The following is a 5,511-nucleotide window of genomic DNA, read 5'->3' as shown; positions in this document are numbered from 1 at the left end:
TCATAACATACATCCTCAACATATCCTCCAGAACTTGATTCACTCTCTTTATCTAACCATTTATCTCAAGGTGATATGTTGAGTTAATGTTAAACTGTGCTCCAAGATCATGTTCTAAAGATGTCCAAAATGCGAATGTGAATACAAGATCCCTATCAAAAATGATCTTTCAAGGAATACCATGCAATCTCACAATATCATGCATAAATACATTACCTATGGAAGCTACTATGTATGATGACCTCATCGATGAGAAGTGTGTCACCTTAGTCAATCAGTCAATGGTGACCATGATAGAATCATGTTGATGAGAATTTATAGGCAATCCCACAATGAAGTCCATAGAGATTATATCCCACTTCCATGAAGGAATGAGATTAGGTTGTAGAAGCCCTACAAGATACCATTGCTCTACCTTAACCCTTTGTGACTCAAGACACCTAGCCACAAAATTAGCAATATGACACTTCATTCTTGTCCAATAGTATTACTATCATAAGTTTGCATGCATCTTCTTGACACTTTGATATGTTGAGTAAGGTGGACAATGGGCCTCAGATAGGATCAATGTACAAAGCTCATCCAATAGTGGTACATAAATCCTCCCTATATAATGGAAGAGGTCATCTTACTCTAGGATACTGCCTAAAAATCTGCACTCTAAAGGTATGCCTAAATCTATCTCAAGGCTCACTTCCTAATACCAAGTATTAGTAGGAAGTGCTTAAAGTATACAGCTCCTCAATTCTACACTAAGAGTTAATGCTAATGTCTCATGTCTCTTGCGACTCAAAGCATCATGGTGTAGGAGTAGTTAGGTAGGCTAAGCTTCTTTGATGTTTTGGCTTGTAGTGATGCTAGGAAAATCACTAGATCAATAAGGGGACCAAATTGTTCCTAGGGTGTGGATATATAGGTTGCAAGAGCCCAAAAATGGTGAAGTTGCCATAGTTGCTAAAAAGTTGCTCATTTGGCCTAATAGTGCAATTTTGGGTTTTAAGGGCCAAATAGATAAATTAGGTGTTTGGATGACCTTATTAGGTGTTTTTTACTTATCTAAGGCCTTTTTCATGGGTTGGTAATAACTAGAGCACGTTTGAGAAGCAAATATACAAAATTGCAAAAAATTGCTCAATTCTTAAAAAAGTTGTCAGTGACAACTTTTGCACTTTTCTTGCAAATGAGAAACTTCTTTGTGGGAGCTCTTCAACCACTTAAATTAGTTGGGATTTTTTATTCCAAGCCTATATAATTCCAAAATCAACCTTCTCAATAGGTTGGAGAAGTAAGTTATTGCAGTGTACAAATTGTGCTACAACATTTGAATACAATAGTTTCTTATTTTTGTGTATTCTTTGTTCTGTACGAATTAAATTTAGTCATTTTTATGTTGGATAAGTTTCTTTGGGTTTTTTAGCATCTCCTTAAATTTTTTGTTTATCTTTTCAATCAGTTTGTGGTGTTGTAAATAAATCTTTTGCATCTCCCCAGAATGTTGGTCTGAATAGAGTAGTATGTGGAAAATGGAATTCTAGGGCCACTTCCCACCATATGAATTGTACAGCCTCTTGGGACTTGGAACTAGACTCCATTTACATAATTTAAAGCAAAGGAGAGCCCATGGGAAGCACATCAAGCATTTCTAGAGTGACACCCTAGGCAAGCCATTCCACTTTGGTTAGGGATCACAGGTCAGCAAATGAGTTGTAGAGAGGATTGAGAGTACTTAGACATCAATCAAAGCACGTGTGAGTGAGAAGGAGGTGTTGGGCTAGTTTTAAAGAAATTTTCAAGTCATCTTATTTTTTGCACATTTGGAGGGCTAATCCTTGTAGCCCTTTCCAAGCATTTGAGTGCAATTTAACTTGTAGATTGCAACTTGATTAAGGTTTTAGCATGGTTTCAAGTGTGGAACCTTGAAAGGATTCCAAAAACATATCAATATGGTTATCCATCCATTTGGATTTAAAAACAAGTATTAGGGGTTATTTGTGATAATGAGGAATAGAAGTAAGTTGTTCTACCTTATTGGTGTGTGCCAACTGAATGATTAGGAACTATTGAATAGATTCCTAGGAAGATATGGAAGTAGAAACCCTATCTAGTTCAAATACATGGCCTAAGGAGACCCTAATATAGCTTGGGGAAATAGAAAAGTTGGTTGTCACATCACATTAGCTACCATATTCTCCTTCCCCTAAATATAATTCACCTCGAAGTCATACTTACATAAAAATTTCATCTAATGCCTCTATCTGGCATTCAAATTAGGTTGCATGAATATATACTACAAATTGTGATGGTCACTATGAAGCTATAAATTATGTCCCAACAAGAAGAATCTCCATCTCACTAGATCATGAAAAACTACAACTAGCTCAAGATTATGTGTGGGATAGTTCAACTCATGATCCTTGAGCTTGTGAGGCTCATAGGAAATCACATGTTTGTCATGCATTAGGACTACTCCAATCCCTTCTAGGGAAGAATTAGTGCACACCATAAAATCACCTATTAGATTAGATATTGCTAGAATCGGTGCACTAATCAAAATCTCCCTGAGGTTCTAGAATACTTCCTCACACCTATTTGTCCAAATGAACATCTTCCCCTTTCACTGGAGAGAAGTGATGGGGTATGCAACTCTAGAGAAGTTCAAAATAAATGGTAATATATTTCCAAACCCATGAAGCTACAAATCTAAGATATAGTAATGGGTGTAGGCCAATCTACCATCGTCTAAATCTTTGTAGGATCTATTGAGATACCATCTCCGAAAATGACGTATCATAAGTATTATACTTTAGACTGAAAAAAGTCACACTTTGTTGAATTAACATATAGTTGATTGTCTCTAGGGCAATAAAGGAGTACTTGTAGGTGTTCCTCATGTTCTTCCTAAGATTTTGAATATATCAATATGTCATCCAAGAACAAAAGTACAAAATGGTCTAGGTAATAATGAAATACTACATTCATCAAGCACATGAATACTGATGGAGCATTCATCAAACCAAATAAAACCACTACAAACTCATAACTTGTCCACAATGAATGCAAAAGGTTGTCTTATGTATATCAACATCATAAATGCATAGTTGATGGTACCCTGACTTCATATCTATCTTAGAGAACACTTTGGCTCCCTTGATTTGGTCAATTAAGTCATTGATCCTCAATAAAGGGTAGCTATTCTTAATTTTTACCTTGTTCTTCCATCTTTAGTCGATGCACAAGCGAAACAATCCATCCTTCTTCTTTACAAAGAGCATAGGTGCTCCCCATGGAGAAATACTCAATCTAATACAACCTTTAGACAAAAGGTCTTCTAGATGTAGATGCAATTTACTCAAATCCTAAGTGGTCATCTAGTAAGGAGTTCTAGATATGGGCTCTTCTCCTAGGATGAGGTTAGTGTGAAAGTCAATGTCCCTCTTAGGTGGCATACCTAGGATCTCACTAGAAAAAAATTAAAATACTCGTCTAGGATATGTTGATCTAGGGTCTTTCCTTCATAGTCTTCCTCCTCAAGTTCACTCATAGTAATGGCAAACACCTAACAACCCTTTCAGATGATCCACTTTAGTTGCATAGTAGAGACCATACAAAGGGATATGGGTAAATAGATGCCTACAATATTGGAGTCCTTACCCTAGTCATCCTTGCATTAAATAATCTTCCTCCTATAGTTAGTGCTAGCTCCATGTGAGCCTAGCCAATCCATGTCCAACACTATGTCATACAAACCAAGGGGAATGACTCAAAGGTCTATTGAAGTAATGCATCCTTCTAGGTCCAACTCACACTACTACACTAGAGAGTTTTTGGCTATCCTAGCTCCTAAAGCTAGTTCCACCTACCAGCCTATTCCTTATCTGACTGCCTCAATCTCACACTTTATAGCTATAGAGAGTGATATGATGGAATTTGAAGCACCTAAATTGAATAAAATAGAAAGGGGGTACCTCTTATCACTCATGTAGTCTCAACTATAGTACCCTAGTGATCTTTTTTTTGGTGATATACCATTGTGTTGGTTAATAGTTTGTTCTCTGGTTGTGGTTTACAACTTGACTCTTTTAATACCCAATGTTTTGGAGAAACAAAAGGATGTCACCAACAAATGGGTCATTGTATGTGTTCTATCATTGCTCTCTGGATTACAAGGTACAACTCCCTTAGGACTTGCAATGATATGCAATGAATAAGTTTTTCTTAGATTAGAAGTTTATGATAGAATAAGCTCTTAACCTAAGAGCAATAAAGGCTAACCAAATCGCTTGAAGACAATTTTTTTATAGAAAAATGGACTAGGAAAACCTATCACACCCAATGGAATGACAATAGTAGACTGTCATGAATTATTTGACCCTTACTTCTATTCTAAATGTAGATTAATCATCTAAATGAAAAAGAGGAAAAGAAGAAGAGATGCATACGAGGGAAAATGGAATTTCTTTAACCATTAGACTTAGGTGAAATGGAATCCAAAAAGTTGCTAATATATTCATCCACATTTATTCTTCAATTTCCAATGAAACTACTTTTAACATTCCATGGAACAAACAAGAGGAGAAGCAGAACAACATGTAAAAAATTAAATGGAATTAACTATACTATAAATACCATAGTGAAATGGAATTCACAAGGTGATCACATAATCACATGTAATTGTCCTTCAATTTTCAATGTAGAACTAACCTATTAATTGAATAGACAATAAAACATGAAGAAAAAATTAGGTAAATGGAATTACACAACCAATTCACTATCAAGTTTGTTGTTGTTCTTCTCTTCATTAAAATTTACATTTATAGTCTTCTATCATTCCTTTGTTTTAGCAGTGCAACAGTCACACAACATAAAGAAAAAATGAAAATATCTAATCTGTAGCATTGTATGCACATGTGGCATCTTTCCCAGTGATGATCTTGATCCCATGGCACCTCTAAGAACACCTAGTGATCATTTATATTCATGCAAATTCAAAAACCCTATGAAAATCTTCATTCCATTCGTATTTTATTTTTGGTGCCAAATCCATATTATTCATATATCAACAATCACAACAAGTTTGAATTATGATAGTCGATCTTAAATTAATGATCATGATTAAAACCTAATAATCTTCTTTAAGTTTCCCTTGTTGCTTCTTCACAACTGTCATTCATATGATACCTTTACCTGATGTGATGATGTAATTCACTAACTTTTATTTCATTTCACAGTTTCATAGCCTAACATCTTCGTTCATGACTTTACAGTGTGATGGTGCAAAAACTTATATCTTTAATTGTCAAATTCTTTTCACCTTTTTGTAGGTTGAATGTATTGAATGTCTTTTAGCCTACAACCTTATGATTCCTCTTATTTTCCACTTCACAATTGTTCACTGCCTCATTTACTAACTACAACAAAGTAGCAATGACTGCACACTAACCATGATCGCGCCTTTGCAACATTAAAACTAACTGTTATTTCAAACTTTCAATACTACTATGACCATTTTGA

Source organism: Cupressus sempervirens, chromosome 8 (assembly GCF_028749045.1).
Source record: "Cupressus sempervirens isolate cs-2001-9-10 chromosome 8, ASM2874904v1, whole genome shotgun sequence".
Lineage (NCBI taxonomy): Eukaryota > Viridiplantae > Streptophyta > Pinopsida > Cupressales > Cupressaceae > Cupressus > Cupressus sempervirens.
The sequence above is the reverse complement of the archived record's forward strand: the minus strand, read 5'-3'. Positions refer to the sequence as shown.